This window comes from Gymnogyps californianus, chromosome 2, assembly GCF_018139145.2.
Source record: "Gymnogyps californianus isolate 813 chromosome 2, ASM1813914v2, whole genome shotgun sequence".
Taxonomy (NCBI): domain Eukaryota; kingdom Metazoa; phylum Chordata; class Aves; order Accipitriformes; family Cathartidae; genus Gymnogyps; species Gymnogyps californianus.
Genome location: NC_059472.1, coordinates 10,202,607 through 10,223,863, shown reverse-complemented (window position 1 = coordinate 10,223,863; position 21,257 = coordinate 10,202,607). Strand labels below are relative to the sequence as shown.

The 21,257-nt window shown below is 38.9% G+C and overlaps 1 protein-coding gene across 5 annotated transcripts in view; it reads right to left on the bottom strand.

Moving 5' to 3' along the window:
- Positions 1-21,257, bottom strand: part of CYRIB (CYFIP related Rac1 interactor B) — a 99,553-nt gene that overhangs the window by 32,728 nt on the left and 45,568 nt on the right. For 4 of the 5 annotated variants that reach the window (XM_050891727.1, XM_050891726.1, XM_050891729.1 and 1 more), the window contains exon 2: positions 9,244-9,322. The exons of the other annotated variant lie outside the window; for it this stretch is intronic. The gene's annotated coding sequence lies outside the window, so the exon portion shown is untranslated. The remainder of the gene's footprint in view (positions 1-9,243; positions 9,323-21,257) is intronic. 5 annotated transcript variants of the gene reach the window in all.

The following is a 21,257-nucleotide window of genomic DNA, read 5'->3' as shown; positions in this document are numbered from 1 at the left end:
TGAAAAAAATTAATAACTGGCTAACCACTGAATAAGCCCTGTGTTTTGGGCATCCACCTCATATTGAACTGATGCAGCTTAACTCGGCAGTACATGAAAACAGATTTCAGAAGAGAAAAGCTAACCATTAACTTCTAGTATGAAACCAATGTCTTCTGCCCCACCCTGACTGAACTAATTAAGAAGCCTCTACAGACAAGCATAAACTTGTCAGCAACTGTCAGTCAAGATTTGCCACAAGAATGGTGATTTTGCAGGCTTTCCAACACTCAGCTTTTTCTGCCTATTAAGAACTGAAAACATTGAGTAGTAAGAAAGAATCGACAACAACTTTGCAATAAGAATCTAAATTATTTTCTGTGTACTCAATTGGTACCCCAGCTTGTCAGGGAACTTCAGAAAAAAATTATTTCCTAAAGCTTACAACACTTATTAAAAAAGCTTGCATAGGATTCATGTACTCCATGTGAGGTATTAGGCACCCAGGCTTCAGTAGTCATCTTCAAAACACAATCCACTCTGCTGCTTTCACAGAGCAAATGTTTAAATTGCTTGTTTGAAGTTCAAGCTTGCACTAGGATTTCCCTTGGTAAGCATCACCAACTTGAACTCTGTGCGAGCCAGAGGTGGACTATGGCACAGGTGTTCTTAGTCCATGAATCTTAACTGCCCTTTGCATATTGCTGAACAGAACAGGACCTAGCTCAAAGACTACACTGCTCTGGCAATTTTTAGACACTCCTGCTCTCTTGCTTCAGTTACAGACTTGAAATTAAGTTTGAGGAAACCACTCCAAAAAACTGCTTACTCTTAGAAGCACACATTAAAACATAAAAAACAAGCCCAGTCCAAAACAAGAACTGCAGGTCAAATACATCCTACATCTTGTGGGTAATAAAAAAAGAATGCTAAGAAACGTTTAGTAATAAAACTTGATTTTTACTTTAGTAACAGTAACAGATGGCTAAGCTATAAAAAAAAATAAATCATAGCTAAGATCATGTTTCAAAGGAAGTTTCAGGGCATCTGCAGATGAACCCATGGTTCAATGCTAAATGGATGCGAACTCCAACATTAACTTCAGTGATACTAAAAGAAGATTATTCTATATCTGTATGACAATCAAACATTAGATTAACTCTATGCAAAGGTAGTCTATCACTACTGCAAAGTGATCTCAGTTCTTTATAAGAAAGCAAATCTACTGGTTGCCTGCTATAAAACCACCTTTTTGACTTCTGGCTGTAGAAAGCTTCAGCTCCAATCTTTCTTCTCCATTTATTTTCATTTAACCTTCTAAAGCAAAATTGTATCTTAAAAGTTTATGTGTTATGTTAAGCCTTTCCCTCTCCTATATAATTTCTCAATGCTGTCTTATAGTATCTCGTATTACTTGCTACACTCAAACCTGTGTTTTAGGTTTATAATTTAGTAACAGAAAGAGTGATCTGACATGAAAGCTTTCTTGGTAGATCTCAACCTGTGTTAGACACCTGCCAAAAGCACACACTATGCTTTCTGTCCTTTATTCACAGATTAAAATGCATTTATGCCAATACAACTCGTACTCTACTCAGCTATATTGGCATACAGCTCTTCATACCGCACATCCAAACATCTAGTGGCACTCTCAGTTTCATGTGCTAAGTTAGGAGTGCACCTAATTACTCAGCATACTCCAAGTGAGGTCCACAAAGCACTGTTTCAGTTTCTCTAAAGCTTAGTCTGAAGATTTGGCTTCAAGAGGAATGTAGCAAAGAGCCATCAGGTTTGCTTTGAAGAAAATATTTCAAGGAAGTTTAGATGCTGCACTATAGATTAACAAGAGGAGGACAAGGTTATATACGTGTACCCCTTTTACCAATTAAAAAAAAAAAGGGACAATCACAGATGATTGAGAAGCTTGTATGGCATAAGAGGATATTCACACATATACAAGACTAATCTTCAGCATGAAAATTCTTATTTCATCCACTTACAGGTATGTTTTCCACAACAAACCATTACTTTGGCTTAGTGGAAACAGTAGAATGAACTATCATAATCCTTATTTTTGCATCTCAAAGCTTTACATAGGAAAAAAAAAGCTGCAAGTTGAAGACCAAGTACAAGGCTGTTTTTTTAACCAAATCAGAAAGTCAATTTAAATATTTCCAAATAAACTTTCTCACTTCTCAAAGCAAGTGAGAATAATAAATGTTGGGTAACCAGAAGACAATAAGGACTTTTAGGAAAACAGAGAGAGTTGTTTACTTTTGGGTTGGTTTTTTTTGTTTGTGGTGGTTGGTTTTTTGGTGGTGGGGTGGGGGGTAGAACTGTGATATTTTAGTCCAGGCTACACAACTTCCTGTTTTACTGCAAGAAAAAAAATTAAAAAAGCCTGCAAGAATTATTGAAGCAAGTCCTGTGTCTAATAGTCAATTATTCAAACAACTGAGCTTGCTATTTCTGGTAGCATATTATCTCCCGTCTTTCTTTTGAACCTTCATAAATCTAAATCTTGAAGTGATTTAGACCCGGGTATATAACATCAGCAGAATTTTGCAGAACTGTCCAGCATTCAGGCTTTCACTCCTCAAAAAAAGTACTGAAGTATTCCTAAGCTAGGAAGAGATATTGGATACCTTTACAACATTAAATGATATTGCCATTTGCCATCTATTGCATGTTTAACTTCCCTGTGACTATTAGCTTTGCTATTTTTCTGCAGTTGATGCTTCCTTTGATGTTATGCTGTTAACACCCAGTTGTGAAGTATTCCTGAATACCAACCATGTGATTCAACAGTTTTTTATCTAAGCTATACAAATGATATAATTTCTTAGGAATATGGCAGAGTTTAAGACTGAGAGTTCTGACTCAGTATCAGCGTAGCAGAAACAAAACCATACCCTGTCCCAGGAAGTTTGCTGCAATACTCATCCACTTGCGTAATAAAAACAGTAAGACAAGAAAAGGTCAAAAGGGCTTTCCCATTCAACATTATTAGTAGTGTATCATCAGCTCTGAGCAACCCCAAGACCCATAGCCCTATTCAGTAACACTTAAACAGAGGAGTCCTTATTCCTTATAATCTAGATTTCTACGCTCAGGGTAAACTACTTTCCTTAGGACTATACTAGGTCATAGGAACAGAAAGGAACTTCTATCATGAAAGGAAACCAACCAGAGAAGAGAGTAACTTACCACCTAAAACATCTTTTTACTGGTTTTAGTGAGTTCTAACCATAAACTGGTTCCTCAACAGTATCAGAAACTGAGCGCTAAAGCTCTAGTTAATGCTCTGATAGGTAAAACTGTAAGATGAATTTAGACCTAAGCTGATTATGCTACAGCTATAGAAGTATCACAGACAGCATCTCTGCTGCTCAGAGGCAATGGATTTGTTTATTCCAGATTTCAAAGAACACAGATTAGCTTTTAAAAAGCCTGAAAAGCCCTTCCTATGGAAACCAACAGCAATAAGTTTTGCCACATGCTTCTCACAGACACAAGGGCTGAGCAGGTTACAGGGGATACCCAAGCAGTTCGCTTTAACTCCTTCCACCTAAGGTCCCTAGTACTGCCCCACTAAGCAAGTCTCAGCAGAGGCAGCTCCTCCGTAGTCGTAACTCAGGAGGCAACACCGTGCAAGAGTGACTCCATGATAGAGCCTTAGCACAAGCAGTAATTTCTGCTGAGAAGGACAGGGGAGCTCTGCTCTGACCATAGTAACTGTCATATAGTGCTGAAACTCTTGAAAGCGCCTCCAGCTTGCCCAGGGGTGCCTCGAGCTCCACCTACACACCCACATGGAAAGGTTTGTAATAACTGTTTCAGCTAAAACTAAAAAAAGAAGGGGGGGGGTGTGTGTGTGAAGCGTTTCAGATCAGCTAAACAGTAACATTCCAGTAAAGTCTGAGATCATTCTAATACAAAGAAAAACATGGGTGATTAGATGCAAGTAAAAATGATAAACAATGATACTCAAAACAGTTGTATCAATCACTAGCTGTCCAGAAAGGAAGAATCTAACCATGTTACTTTAACCTGTGACCGCAAATGTTTATTGGGTAGCATTTAAGATGGAAGCATGCACAAAAATTACAGAATACAGGGTAACAAACATAAGAGACATAACATGGGAATGTCTGGGCCCACCTCCTAGGGACCATTGTGTGTATTCAACAGCTTTGTCCAACGGTCAGGAAAACGGCCCAAAAACCCAGGAGCCATACAACAAGGTCTTAATTCCTGCATCATAATTTAATGATACTGAGTCTCAACACCTGCACACTATTTCTGCTCAATAATTTCCAAAATTAATTGCAAGATGAGCTAAAAGGAGACAAGCTGCATCAGGGGAAGTTCAGATAGGACATTAGGAAAAGGTTCTTCACTGAGAGGGTGGGTCGGTCACTGGAACAGGCTCCCCAGGGAAGTGGTTATGGCACCAAGCCTGTCAGAGTTGAAGGAGCGTCTGGACAATACTCTTAGTCATATGGTTTAGTTTTAGGTAGTCCTGTGAGGAGCCAGGAGTTGGACTCGATGATCCTGATGGGTTCCTTACAACTTGAGATATTCTATGATTCTAAATAATAAAACTACAGTTATGTAGTCAACCAGTAAGATGAATATTAACCAGATCTGAAGGACTACATCTTGATAGTCCAAGTCCCTACAGAGTTAAAACAACACAACAAAAAACCCCCACAAAACCTAGAAATGTCCTTTAACAAGCATTTAAGAGTCCTTCTGTAAGTCAGGAAGTGAAATAAGCAACATCTGACATTAACCTAATAGAACAGAGCACATAAAACATAATACGAACATCCAGACACCTGTCTCAACAAGCACAGCTTTACAGGTCAAATGTCCTTCTGATGAGAAAAGTTTACATCTTTTGCTGGTCTGTTTAAAAGCGACTTTTCAAAAAGTCAAAACAACCCTTAAATTAATGTCTTTGATTTGAAGGCTCTTTGGACAAACAGAATTAAACAGTTCGTGTTGTCCTGAGCAATTATTTACAGGTGGAGAAAAATAGCAGCTTTACCTTCATAAACAAATCGGCATGGCTGAAGTCTCAAGCAGAACAAAGTTTACTAAATAAGCCATTAAACCAGATTCAAAACTCACTTATTTTTAAACGTACTCTACTAACTGTTGCAGTAGGATTACTGCATGTAAGGAAGGATATTTTGGAAGAGCTCTACACTGAATTCTGCTTGATTACAGTAAAAAAACCCTGTCACTGATCATTTGCAGCTTACTACCATCTTCATTCAAGGTTTTAAGTAATTTTATGTCCACTGTGGGAGAAAAGATACCACATTTGTGTCAGCACAGGCAGATTATTTACATTCATTGCTAATACGTACTATTAGACTTTTAAAAAACACAGGATTGAACAAAAGCTTTTAGCCCCTCAATCTACTCCCATGCTATCGCAGCCAGCCACATTAAACAAACCCCAAGATAAAATACACCAAATAAATAGACAGCTCAGTCTGGCCTAAAAAACTGTCAGCTGTTCCTCTTTCTTGCCTTAGATACTTGCATTAATACAAAATAAATGCAGCTGGTAGAACATCAGTAACACGATCAGAATTTCTACCAAAATATTTTATAGTGAGTGTCAAAACCACAAAAAGTACTTAACCTCCATACACTAAGAATCATTTCAACAAACCCATTTTCACATGGATGACAAATCAATTCAAGAAGCTCTGCTGAATTGCAAATAGAATTTATAGGCAAACCTACAGTGATATATTTAGAGCAACACTACCAAAGGAGATTGTTTTTAACTTGTGGCACAAATGGGAAGTAAAAGTGGCTTCAGAAAGACATTCATTTTTCTTCATCTATTTACAGTATATAACCTCATTGTGACAGATTATTCTTTCACCCCTGATGGTTCCCACATTACCCTACTGTTGGTATCTGGTAGGCTCTGCGGTGAAAGCTTTTCAAGTTGCTCAGAAGCATTTGTAACTTCACCACTTTCTACGTCAGTTACATACGTTTCCCCAAACGAAAAAAAAACCTTCTGAAAGCACACATTAAAAGCTGCACATTTTTTTAACACCTATTTCCTTTTTTAATAGAGGAAACATTTAGCATTGAGCAAAACAAAACAGTAACTTGCTTTCTATTTCTTCCAGCACATTTGATTTTATATAAACATCCCAGACAGTCAGAGCCATACAGAAGTCCGTAACACATGCAATATGGCCTTACTCAATACAGTATCTCTTCTGAATGAGGGCCTTCACTTCTAGCCTTTTGTAGGCATACAGGTATGGGGACAACTAGAAACAAACCTTCCTGCTCTTTAAGTTTAACACATATTAAGGGATTTGCACTAAAACACAGAAATCATTACCGAAGAGATTTTAAAGATTCTCCCCACAAGGAAGAACAACATTTAAAGATGTGTCAGCCAGACAAATGCTACTCTTATAAGAGCTATACAAGCCACAACAAAGAGTTCTCAAAATTAATAAGAAAATGACAGGTATGCATTTGCTTCCACTTTGCAAACATAATACTGAAGGTGTTTTCATATTTATTAAAATTAGCGCAAAATGCAAAACCTGTTAATCCACAAACACCGCAATACTAGTGCTGGAACAGGGACCCCACAACATGTTAATCTGTTTGCTCGCAACACCTCCCCATCATCATTACAGGGGAACAATTCCAAGTTGCATGGAAAGATTTTTAAATCTTCAAGCATGCAGACAAGTTCAAGCTGCATATGAGAGATAAAGCTATAAAATAAGAATGAATAATTATCAGAGATTATACGCAAAAGCAGGAGATAATTATCAAGATCTTTTCTGAATGACTGATACTCTGGAAAAAATAATCCCATACAAGTAAGTTAACATAATGAAAAAGAAAAGCTAATACAAGAAAAATAGGGCAAATGCTAAAATGTTACATGTCCTTCAGTGTCTGTGATAATGGACAGCTGAAACATCATAACCAAAAGAAATACCACCTGGATAAAACAGGCACGCATGTCATACAACCATTTGGGCTAGTCTGCACCACACCAAGCTCCAGGTGGCTTGTATTTCTCATTTGGCACCAGTCATGCAAGACCCAGACACGCTCTGCCCCAAGGGCTGCGGTGTCCATGTGACACATTCTCTTTCCAGCGTGTTCCCAGAGTTGGGGCCCTGAGCTGAGACCTGGGTCAGGTCTAAAATGTGTTACAGCTCAGTAGGCTCCCAGCTCATGTCTTCCCAGACCAAAGCTAACGCTGGAAACAGTGAAATCAAGTTTCTGCAGCACCACCCCCGAGCTGAAAAGCACTTCTTGGTCCTAAAGCAAATGCTGAATTAAGACAAATACTTTACCACAGTTGGAGACAAAGAGCTAATTTCTAGAACTACCCAGTTTCACTCAGCATGGCCATCCTGTCAAACTTCTCTCAGAGAGAGATGGGGGGATGATGGGGTGGGAAGGGAACCTGAAGTAGGGAAATGGACAGAGGACTCCTCACTGCTAGGCTAATGAGCTTTTCAATTTTCTGTACAGGGCAAGCTATGCACTCAAATTCAGTGACAGACATACATTATTTATTCACATCATATATGATCAGAATAATCCAAAGGATTAACCTAAAAATTATCATCAGATAATTACAATGTGGTTCAAAACTTGTGTTAGTAATACAGTGCTTTGGTACCTCAAATTGTAACATACTACATGCCACAGGTTCTTTCCCCTGTAAGTTGAGGGACATGCATTTTCAAACTGGGTATTTGGGAAGGCGTCTCATACACATTTTAGTTTCAGGAGCTGCTACTTTACACAGCCAGGTAACAAAGCTCTTGAAATTATTGCTCACAGAGAGCTGTATTATACAAGTCATCTTTATATAAAAAAAGACTACATGAAGTCAAACATTGTTTTCACTGTGTCATTTCTGACAGATGCACATTAGTGACCACTATGAGCCTTCAAAACTTTCCTATCACTATTCGAGGTTTGGCAGAGTGGCAGAGTAACAGAACAAAATATTTTAATATTCTCTGTCAACCAACAGCTACACAACACAACTTTATGAAGTCATCCTCAATTGCTTATAGAATTTAGGCAAATTAACTGGCTTGTGAAGATTAATAAAGCATCTGTAAATATTTGGGTCATAAAAGCTTAATGTTTCCTCACTGGCTAGGATGATGCTTCTTTCCATGACCCAGCTGCATCACCCCATTCTGGGCTAAGAAACCTCTCCTGACACAACTTTACTTAGCCTTGTAGCTCAAATGGTAGCAGTAAACAGAAGAGTAGGATTCAAGCTTTATAGACGGTACATAGTAAGGTATAATCACAGAGGAAAATGGAATGCATATTTAGTTTACAACTTTGTGGATGTCTTCCCCCATACCAAAGACTGCTACTTCATTTACAACATTAAGTATTTGAGAAGAGAGCTGTAAATCTGGTACCTACTATCAATGTGCATATGATTTAGCACATCAAGACATATTCAAATGTCCTAAATCCCTACGTTTCTTCGTGATTGCCTTGTAATAGTGTAGCGCAACATCTTAACTTATAGGCTGGTAAACTGCTACTAAGTGGTCATAGCTCTTTACTGATGATCCTTTTACCATTCTGAACCTACAGGCAACCCACAGATGACTTTAAATGCCGGTGAATTACGATACATCCTTAGTTTTATTATCACATATTATTTTCAGTGAAAATCATGCCTCAAACACCCATAGAATAATTACAAGCACATTAATGGCATCGTCCAAAGCATCTGGACACTCAAATTGGCATACTTAGTCACGTTCAACTTCTAAACTAGATTTTGTTAAGTTTCCTTTTTTCTCTCTCTCCAGGCTCTGAAGCATCAGATTTGAAGTTTCAGTGTTTGCACTATCACACTTCAAATAGTCTCTATGTAGTAAGAGGTAGAGACACCTTGTATTAGTCTCAGTGGAAAAGGCAAATAGACAATGTTTAACGTCCCGCTACAGAAAAAAGGCTAGTCTTTTTTCTCCTACTGTGAGAGCAGGAATTTAATCACTTTGTGTTCCAATTTAAATACCCACATGTTAGCCACTGCTACTGAGCCTTTTGTCTGCTAAGCTACAGTTAACTGCAAAAAAAAAAAAAAAAACTGCATCAACTACTTCTTGCTTTCAACAGATGAAAATACTTTGTACTTCTTGGCCTAAAATATTATGGAAAACAAAGAAACATTCTACAAGCAAAGACACCTAAGGAAGTGTTTACCAGTTGGTAGTATCTTCTTGCAGTCTTAACAAAGAACTCCCTTCCTCAGATTATCGATGCAGCAGCTCGTCTTCAGAATCTGAATAAACAGAAGAATCCCATTAAACATAAACAATACACAGTACTGCAGTTACATAAGCCAGTGCCAGGGGTAAATCAAAGTTAATCCTGCAGTGCCAAGGAACCTACATAATTCTTTAGGAATGCAAATAAAACATGCCGATTTCAAAAACGCTTGTGATTTTGAAATCACAAAAGCAAACGGAGAGGCATCCTTACAAACTCTTCTGTGAGCCAGTAAGGCAACTAGCTATCCATGATCACAAGCATCAGAAATAGAGCACTGCATCGCAGCATTACTGAGTTAAGTTACACATAGTTACAGCACAAAAAAATAGAGCATTACATCTCTGCATTACTGAGCCAAATTACACATAGTTGCAGCAGAAAAAAGTAGGTCTCAGTTCAAGTTTTATTTACAGTGTCATATATATTGCGCACAGGGAAAAATGCTTCATTGCCACAGTTTTCATCAGTTAAAGACATATTTGGCCAATGGCAGTTTTTACCTTTCTGAACTTACTCTAGAATTACTTAGACTTCTTGCTTCAAAACTAAGTTTCTGGTTTAGAAAACTAGTATTTGTATGGTCAGACAGAACAGCATTTCCTACGAAAATGCGGCACTGAGATCTACTGCAAGCGTTCGAAGGGTGTTTAAGTTCATTTGGAGTAGGTTTGTATAGCAAACAGTCTACCTTTTTTAGTACAGTAACTGGATGATGAACTGGCCAAAACTGGCACCTTTCTGTTGTGGTGAAAGGTTCATAAGCCTTTTCCATTTGAGGTTTTGTAGGCTGCTTCTGTTTCAGGGACTTCAGCTAATTTAAATACATGAGCGCCATCACTTTACCTGTCTCCAGTAAAACCACTGTTGCTCCTACTTTAGGTATTATTCCTGGTACCAGAATCCACCCTGTCAATATGTCATATCTCAAGGTTTCTTTTAAAGAGTGATCTTCCCATTTTGTACTACAATTCTCTTTCTGCTTCTACAGCAAAGTCAAGCACATTCTGCAACACATCCGTTTTTAGCATAAACTTGTTTTAGAAATATAAAATCCCTGTCATGTCATTGCAGATCCAGCTGAAGAGGCATGAAATATTCAGCATTAATTTGTATTTAATCAGCTATCAGCAGCTCCTCTTACATCACATAATCCTGATTAACAAGCATTTAACAAAAAATATGCTGCTTTGCAGTGAAATTTCTAGTCACAAAGGCCGTAGTATTACTGATTTGCCCCAACTTGGGAAGGGTGTAGGGAAGGGAAGAGCTACGCAGTATCAAGGCTGTGGAATGATTTTAGTCAGTGAAAACTATCATCAAAAGATACCACCTATTCCCTCCTCCCCTCTTCTCAAAAGAAAAACTTGTGACCTGAACGGCACAGCTAGGAGAAGAGGAGAAGGCAAGGACTCTGAGTTACTATGCAAAATTTGCCAAAAAAAAAAAAATAATCAAGGGTTCCTCTTTACAGCTACACTGAAGCAAATAGTTGCAACAGACAGTTCAAAAGTAAAAACAAAAAGAGAGTCAGTCAACAATAACTTTTGCCAATTTGTGTCAAGGCAGCATCTAAGATAAGCAGGTGCCTGGCAAATTGTTTTTTTCCTGCAGATGTTGTATGAAGCACTACTACTCTCTCTTACATAAAGGGAAATCTAAAAAACATCCAAGACTCCTTATTCACTTTGTTAAAGCACAGGCTTTGTTTTAACAATTGTTCCACTACCCTATTTCAGTCGCTTTCATTCACGGTCCTCTTGCCACGCAACTGTATAAAGTCAACAATTCAGTTGAAAAACTTCTGAATGGAAGCCATAAGGTCTTACATTCACACGCTGCTTGGTAAGTCACTGAGCAGAGCGGCACTGTCACTGTCTACAGCCTGGTAACAGAATTTGAAAGTTCTGCTGGCTGAGTGACCATTCATGCAACTGCAAACATGTGCAATTTCCTTCAACACGCTCAACAAAAATACTTCCTTCTACCCTGCTACACTACAGTATGAAAAACTTCCTATTCAGTACCAGAGAATGGATTTTTTTTTTCAAGCATGATTGATCATTTCATTAAACAGCAAAATTGTGTTACACTTCCAGCAGACCAACGCACAAATCACCATGTTGCCAAATTAGAATGTTTAAACTTCCTCTTAACTACCTGAAGTAGCATGCAGGATTTTGTTTTACTGAAAGCAGTATCTATGCCTGCTGGAGACCCTTCTGCCCCTCCAGTTTCACACTGCTCTGCATTGCTCCCTCTCCTGGCTGCTCAGCATCTCCCATGCTGTAGTTCCTCCCTGACAACTCATTCCTGCAGACTGGCCTTCAGATGGGAAAGGGAAGCAAGTGCCAGCAGCTACAGCTGCGTAGCAATTCTGGATGGGAAAAGTCCATTGGCAGAACAGCGCTTGGTACAGCGGACTGGACGGACCATGGAAACATCCACATGCAGAGGAACTACGTAATCTGCCAGTGCTGGGCACAGGATAAAGTCTGGTGCAACAGGAGGAACTGGAGAGGAAAGAGGCTGCTGCACAGGCGTGCTGGCCAGAAGCAACTGGGTAGCACTGTATATCAAAAGGACAGGGGTGCTGAAGTGGCGGCACACACAGAGAGCTGCAGACATGTGGTCCCTTTGGAAGATCTCCCCAGCTTTCAAGGCAACAATTCCTTATACATGATCTAGATTAATCTGGTTCAATTGATAAAACCTGTAAAGAGAGCTTTTTTCTTTTTAAATAACAGATCCCCAAACTGTAACCTACGGCATAAGTAACACAGCTGAGAAAAACTAAGTTAGCTGCCATCTTAGTTTTCAGTCAATATTTGTTCAAAAATTAGTTTTGTTTACTTCAGTAGACCTTTGTAGAGTAAATTAACACTGTTTCTTTGACAGGCTAATGAGAATTGCAGGTGAACAACAAAAGAGTAAGCTCATTCTCAGGAGATATCCTTGCTTGCCCTCCACACACTGTGTTCGCATAGCTTTGTAGGATGATGAGTTCAAAAGAAGGAAGCAGACAATAAACCTACTTGTTCCTGCTAAGTTAGGGAGACTTCACCTATTCATTTCAGTGACTATCCCTTACTTCATTAGTTTTGTCACATAAGGGGAAGGTGGAATTAAACTGTGAAGTACAGCACCTGATTAAATCTTGTTCTCCATACAAAATTCATGCTCAAGAAACCTATTAACCATAAAGATGCAAAGAATCTTCTGTGAATCGCACCGTGTTCGTTTTTCTCTGGCATACATGTTTCAACAGGCAGAACGACAGCCACTGCTTCCCAAGCCTCCAAGTTTTGCACTCATTTGAGCTACAAGGAAGAACACTTCTGAGAAATTTATTAACAGCTACATTCTCAGGAGACAATGGTAAAGCCAGTAACACAGTGGTTCATAGGTTTTACTGAGAGATTCAGCATACTCCATGCAAGACAGTTTGCTGAAATGCTGTGGCAAAACAGCTAGTTATTGCCAGATATAGCAGTTTCTAGGTAGGGACTTAAAGTTTTCTTAAATAATTTTTTCAGCCTTTGCCACCATTAAAGCAAGACTGCCACTCATGGCCCAGGTAAGCCCTGTGTCGGACCTAAGTCTTCACCAGCAGGTAACAGGGATGACTCAGGCCTGAGACGCAGAGGGAAACAGAGGTCAAAGCATTTCCTGAAATTCTGCACAAACCCTCGATTGCCGACCCAATAACCCGCACTCCAGTCTCTGCCTTGCTCCAGTCTGACACTCGCCTCCCAAGGACACTACCGAGGCGACCATCTGGGGTGGCCTGAGATGCCATTTCATTTCCTCTGTGATTGGTAACTTACACAGCATCTTCAAAAGCCCAGAGAAATGTAGATTTCACAACTTAATATGCAGGTTATTTCAACTCAAAAGCTTTGTCTAAAGTACATTTAGGAACAACTCCACCTAGCCTGTATACCCAACACTGTTGTATAGGTATGAACCACATTTAAAAATCACGTTACACACATAATCCTTGCCTGTGCTTGACTTTGCTTAGCCCAAAACACAGAAAGCACAAAAGAGACAGCAACAGAGATTTAAGGTGATGTATCCTCCCCAACACAGATCGCAACAGACTGCTAGTGACAACAGCCCATCAACATATCTGCAAAGTAGAGTATACAAAAGGAGTAAAAAAAAAAAAAACAAACATCATAAAGATCCTTAACGATAACTAAGTGTCAGAAGGCTTATGGTAGTTTATAAAGAATTCTGTTGCCAGACACAAGACAGCACACAAATTGAGCAGTCAAAACGATCCCTGCAGAGCTTCTGACAGACTACTCTTCATAGTAAGGCAGCTATGAAAAAAAGAGGCAGAACGCAACACATTCAGTGTCCTACAAAAATCAGAAAATCTATAAATACTAGAATTCACAGAGATAGCTCCATGGCAAACAAAACTTGTTTGAGAATTTTATTCCTCACTAAAATGATACGGACTACTTTTTTTCCCTTACCAACATATATTGCCAAAACTTTACTTTTCAGTTGAAAGAGGAAATTCTCCTGTGATTGGAGGAATTGGTGGTCAGAGAACTATTAAAATATCCCCAGTAGTTTACTTCTACACAGCTGAAAAACTAAGTTCTCATTCCTTTATTTTCAGGACAGTAATGAAACTGAGCATTTATGATCAAAATAACGATACTAAATATCAATAGTTTGAGCTTCATCTGTACATCATACAGTTAATAACAATGATGCTACGACACATTACAAAGTTAAAACTACTTGCTTCCACAAGATTGCCCAGCTCTGCTTCTATGTAACACCACAGCACTCAAGAAATACCCTGACCATTTTCAACATCAAATTACTACTTTTCTTCATTCACCAGAACAACATCCATTACAGGACTTAAATATGATCTTCCTTACAGGTTTGAGCGTGAAAGCATCAAAACATATTCATGTACTATAAGCTAATTTTGTGCATGAAGTGAAGATTGTCCAGTTAATTCAGAGTTGCAAAGACAGAGATGGAAGAGACTCACACATAACCTTCCCTTGTCCCCACAGCAAACATTTGGCACAGGTCTGCAGTATTATCAGTCCAACACAATGCATTAACTGAAGTGTAATTTAGCAAACAGAACACTGACCAGCTTTTCCTCTGTTAGTGACTCCAAAGGCATAGAAAGGATTTCCAGCTGTGAACACTTTTTCTCCTGTCAGTGCCACATCTCAGCTTTCAAACATTGGACTTAACATTATGAGCCCAGTAGTCTTGCATGGTTTAACAACTTCCCTTAAAAATACAGGTTTTCAAAACAACTCTAAGTATTACAGAGGTTCTGAATCTTAAAAGATGACTACCCTTATCAGCTTTTTTTTTAAATTATTAATTAATTACAACAAAGAACAGTGTGTGCACCAGATTCAGGAGAGTTTGCTCACACTTCACAAGTCCTGACTACTATCAGACCATTTCTTACCTTCAAGCCCTCATTCACCCAGCTTCTCAGAGCTCCGGAACCTATAGCTATACTTACCATAAATGCAGCAGTAGGAAGAATGTAGCTCTTGTGTAAGACAAAAAACTGAAACTGCTGAATACCTATTCCATTTAACCATACAACTAGCATATTCCTCTGTTTCAACGACAAATGTGGAAGTGTAACTGTAATGATAGCAATCATCCGAATACTCTGATGTATGACGGACTGTTTAACTATGGGCAGTCAGAGTATATTTGAGGCAGGACTTGAAAAAACATAACCAATATTCAGTTCCCCTTTAAAATAGAGCTACTCTTTAGAGAGCAACTCAAGTCCTCAGAGTGACTCAACTCAGAGATGAAGAGGCAGGACACAGATGACATGTTGTCCAGATTAGTTATGGAACAGGTTTCCATAGCAGGGTGAAAAGGGCAGGTACGTACAGTTACACGCAGACTGAAATAGGAGTAATCTTTTCCTACTACTGGTGCGATGATGTTCTTAATACAGTACAAAGGTGGACAACAATTAAGTTTAGATCACGTAACTTATAAAAAGTTGGTCAGAAATGTGCAATCCTTGCAAAAGCTCTGATAATTCTGGCAATCAGATGTCAGGAGCAAATTATTGATATGTATGCTTTGACTTGCAAACTTTTAGCCATCTAGAGAAAGACACAACTTGGAAGATTTCTTCATTCTGAAGTACAGATGCCACATATCTTTCGACCCTAGATCTCAGTTAATACGTGTTTGCTCCTTGGATACACAACATCTGACCAAGGGACTGAATTACACTGTAGAAACCAGGAATTAACTCATGGAATGAACATCAGACCAGTCCTAATTTTTCTACTCTCTACAGAGGCACCATGGAAGAAAGTCTGTGTGTGACCAGACCCAGCAGACCAGTAGGACTGCTATCAAAGAGCCTACTGTAACGGTTAAAGGTATGAGCAATCTCTGTGAACTCTTCAATAAGTTAAGGCTTGTAATGAGAGGATAGAAGTTGCATATCCCTCAACTCCAAGAACAGTTTAATGTTTCCATTGAACAAAGATCCACCGTAAGCAAAGACTAAACCCAAGGATTTGCCCATCCCATAAAGATTCCTTCTCATCAGGTTCTGCTGTGCTTAAGTCTTTCCTGGATCCACCCCTTAAACCCCTATTCTCAAAGTGTCCCAGCTTCAGCTGAGCAAGGCACCAGCCTGGCTCACAAGTAGATGTTGAATTCAAGACTCCTCAAATAGAGATTAGAGTTAGGTTCCCCTTATGCTACCATCAGTAGGTTGTTATGCAAAAGAGTCTGCCATTTAAAAACTCTGAAGGCAGGGTGGGGGAAGGAGAGATGCTATGAAGCCCTAGATCTGGCTAGTTGGTCAACCTATCCTTTTCTTCCTGTTTCCTAATCAGCTGGATTTAGACAAGCTTGTTATCTAGTCCACAGAGAGGCAGGCATTACTTCCAGCTCTTAGCCATGTTTACAGTACCTAACTTTCTCTATCTGATGTGTAAATAGTTTAAGCCTTTAACCTTAAACAGTCTGAATGATCTTTTTAGGATCCAATATTTACTTCAAAAAAAAGATACTGCAGAGCTTATGTTTGAGACCTTCAGTAGGAAGTCCCACCCTGAGAAGTTTGCCTGCAGACTATCTCAGCTTTTACATCCGCTTCTCACTAGAGAGACATTAAAGGCAACTGGACTCGTACTTCTGCACAGGAAATCTGATGAACTTTAAGCCATTCTTACACTCCCACATCCTCCCATTTAGGTCTGTATTAAGAGAGCAAAAGATCTTTGTCCAAAGTGTACTTGCAGACGCCATCATCTCCAGAGGCATTTTTCCCACATTTAATGTGCATGTTACCACCTCAGTCAAAATAGGAGTGCAACAATTTTTCTATATTACCCTGTATTTGGAATAACAAAGGAAGCATTTAAGAACAAGTCTTATATTTTTCTGCTGAAGTGAAATAACAAACACCAACATTCAAATAGTCACATACATGTTCTAGAGGCTGCAACAAGGGAGTCGGTTCGTCCTTTTCAAATCAAACTTTACTCTGGAACAGCAGTCAAGTAGAAAAGAAACCTACTTCTATTTAGAGACTGGTCACACTGCAAAGCTTTTTTGCCACTATAAGGCTAGAAAGACTTACTTGAAGACTAACAGATTCTGAAGTACAGTTTTTCATGAAGAAATGAAGATAAATACACACATGAAACAAAGGCACTGTATTACGTAAAATTCACATTGTAGAGTCATGCCCAGCATAATTCTGGTAGACACAAAGTTGCTGTACATAAGTAAAACTCAAACAACAGATATGCATACATAGCAGCTTCCCTTCATCCACTTACCATTAAGTTTGCAAGTGGATGCAAGCACATGCAACAAGAGTAGCATCAGTACAAGCACTGCACATACCTGCAGGCATTGAGACATGGTTCTAGGACCACAAATTTCAAGAGTAATAGAATAAGAGGGATAAATTGTACTAATAAATGTAACTAGACATGAAATTAAGGTGCCTGGCTTCTGCAATCTCTAAATTTAGATCAGGGACTCCATCTGTGAAGTGCTTTCAAACCATGTGATGAGAAAGCTGCTCTACAGGTGGAGCATGCTTTAGGCAGCTCCTTCATGAGAAACCCGCAGGGCTCTTACCACATCATGGAACCAGAGCATAGGCAGTGTCACATATGAGGCTTATGTTCAACAAAATTAAAGACAGAGACTCCTGAGCTCTTCAGAAACACGGTATCTGGAAAAGTGTTACATGAATTGTGTAACAGAAGCCCAGAAGCAAGCTCCAGCTTGGCAAGAGGTATAAACGAAAGTGCGTGCACATGCACCATAGATGCATGCCTTCTAGGAAGAAACTGGATCTATCACGTGGTGCTGCAGCACTCATCTGTTCAAGGACTATGATTCAGTGCCTACAGAGCTGTACAAGGACTATGATTCAGTGCCTACAGGGTGTGTTGGATTTAGTACAGATGCACAGATTAATTGTGCACCACATACGTGTCTGGCTGCTGACAGGAAAAGGCTACACACACACACACAATTAAGAGCACACAGAGAAGTTAAGTCATCTGCTGCAACAGGACTGATTAAAGCCTTCTTGGCCTCAGGTTCACTCTGCAACTACAGAAATCTTCAGTATCATCTCTGTTGTAAAGAGTCTCAGAGTAAGTGAAGCTAGTTAACTTTCACGATAGACAGGGTTTAGTTCGAGGCTCATCAGGCCTAGCATGGGCTAGAACAAACATTATCTACTACGGAATTATTTGCATTGCCATTCATGAACTTACACAATTTATCAGGGACATCCCATGTGGCAAAGACTGCCAAAAAACTGGATGACCTGTGGGCGTTCTTATAGCAGAACGTCCTATGGCAGGAACTTTCCAAGACAGCAGACATTTACCAGCAATCTCTGAATATCGGAATACGACAAAAACAAGACAGAGGAAGTGAGAAGACTTACATAATGATAAATCTCAGTAATAAAGATAGGCTTGTCACTGTGGCTAAACTAGAAAATTACTTTTGCCTTATGGTACTGTCATGAGCATCACAGAAAACATACTAAACTTCATAAAGAGCAGCACAAAACCCCTTTGGCTGATCAAGAGGCTTTCAGTAGCTTTTTTGTCTTTCGATAAAAATTAATCTAGCTTTCAAAGATTTAATAACAAGACAAATATTAACTTATTCAATGTCTTATCACCCAAATCTAGAAATTGATGTTGGCCTTCTGGGCCTCCATCTCCCATATTTTTGTGGAAAATCAGTTATTTGCTTAAAAATACAAATATCACCAAAAATAGTATTAAAAAAACCCAACAATGACTGAGATCTACCAGATCTGAAAGAATGAAAGGTTTTCACTTGGATATACTTTCAGCCAATGTATCATTGCAGAGAAACTAAAGGAGTTTCACAGGGAATTACTAACTTTACTTCTATCTTATAAACATGTTTTATTAGGAGTTACGCAACTACAGAAACTCAGTCTAATGTTGCTGTAACTAGAGAAACACGCATTTGATCCCCAATTTTAACTCAGACTTCCTATTTGCTTTCAGGTAATTAACTTTGCCGTACCTCAGTTTCTTATCTGTAATGAGGCAAAACACACAACACTAAGCATAGCAGGACTTTAGACAGGTACGTAGTCTTTGAATTTTGCTACAGCAAGAGTTGGTAAGGGTAACATTGGATGAATCTTGAAGGGGATACAATAGAAGAGGCTGTTTAGTGACCCCCAAGGCAGTCAGTGAGGATAAACTGGGTGAAGTACACATGCAGAACACCTCTGAAATCTCTGTACTACCTCACATTACGAACAGAAGTTGCTGAAGCTGTACAGACTCCAAAAAACAGATACTGCATTCCTATCTGACAAAGATATTCATGTTAAACTCTCATGCATCAACCTGAAAAACAATGGAAGTTACTGTTTTACTGCTGAAAACTTAAGCTTCTTAGGCCTTACAGATAGTAAGAAGTTAACTAATCATTTGAGACAGTCCAGTCTAATCCTGGATATAACAAACAGTAACTTCACTTCAATATGTGGGTTATAGTTCTGCTTATAAAATCTTTTAAGACTGTTTTGAATCAAAAAAACATCATGCAGGTGTTCCAAATTGCCAATCAAGTCATCCTTTCACAGAGATTACAAATAAACATAATTAAAAAAAGGAAAAGATGCACATGTTAAACACAACATGCTTGAGAAAAAAAAAAAACAACGAAGTTTCATCCAGGTTAACCAACTGCAACACTGGTTATTGCTGGATTATTACAGAAGAGTGTCATAAGACATCCTGTAGTTAGAATGTACTTGTTAAAAAAACAACACTGAACTTACACTAGGACAACTTTCTAAGACGAAAAATGAGTGTAAGAGTACAATTTGCATTCTACTAGGTGTACTCAAATAAAATTTATAGCAAAAACTGCTCCCATGGGGAAGCCTGAGATTCAAAGATAAATTTGTGGTCTAGCTCTGCATCGTCAAGACTTAAACCATTAACAGAATCCACAAATTCTATCCTATCTCATATACCAAAAGTCTGAAGAATAAACTACCCCTGGAAAAGTACAACCAGCTTCTTGGTTTGTTGGTCAGCCAGAGCATTATCCAAGATCACGAACACCATGCTTAGGACTCAACAGAGAACACATACAATAACAGAGACATTATTTGAGCAGTTCATGAGAAAGCGGAAAAAGAGTTTTCTCAAGAAACCAGGTAGGGAAACAAGGCTAGTGCAGAAAGGTGATATCTCTCTAACTCTGGGTTCCATGTCACATTCCTAATAGATGGCAGAGGGCATTAGCAGCTGCACTTTCTTTGACAACTTTGAAACCTGCAAATAAAATGTACCATTCCCACAAGAAGTGGCTTCAAACCTCGTAACTTCAGGCACACAGAACTTTCCCTAGATGGTATCACATCCTACTGATACTGGAAAACAACACCAAACATGAAGGACACTGATGAGAACTAATTCATGCTCGCTGTGAGAAACCTCGTATTTGTAAGGCAGTTTCTCAAGCCTCATTCACTGCCTTTGCGCACATACACAGCACTACAAAAGCAATGCACAGTAGGAAATTAAACTATGAGGAAGCAATTTCTTCATTAACATAAACCCTTGTGCACGCACTATCAAAGTTTTGATTATCATAAGGAATTATCAAACAGTATTTTACAGACATTTAGTTTCTGCCATTGAGCTCTCTGCCTGTAATAGGAAAGAGCTGCTTCACCACTCACTTATGTCAAAGATCACTGGTCCAAAAAGGTACACTGGGGTAGTGCCAAGCCACTGAAACAGATTTATTTCAGAATACATAGCTATAACTTTTCTACTAGCCAATAAAAGCTACTACCTAAGGGCAGTGACTCTCAACCTCCTTCCAACTGCAGCTCTTTCTGCTGTTTGTCATAAGCCCATACTCCATAAGGCAGAATACTTACTTCACTTCCTTGGAGACATCTATGTCACTGGTAAAAGCAGGTAAATGGCAAAAGAGATCATTCCCTAGCACCCAAACTCAAGCAGAATTAAGTCATGCTTATGGAGAATGACACGGAAGTTCAAAAACACACAAGGTGAAAAGGAGAAGTGTACTTAAGTCCAGACAGGGACCCAAAAAAAAAAAAAAAAAAAAAGAAAAAAAAAGAGAGCACCCAGCCCACTGATGGATATACCTGATCTATTCTACTCTTCTGAATGCTTCTGTTGATGAAAAGGTTTTCAATACAGTCACTGTACTCTAGAGTACCCTGGGCTCCCAACAAAGCTGCTGTCACACACACAAAAGAGCAGCTCTAAAATTCCTGGTTTAAATTGAATCAGTATTTCATTCTATCAATTTTATGTGTATCAAAGTTCAGTTGTGTGTCCTAGTAAGTAAATAAAATGCTTAAATATGGGATATGCATTTCACATCTT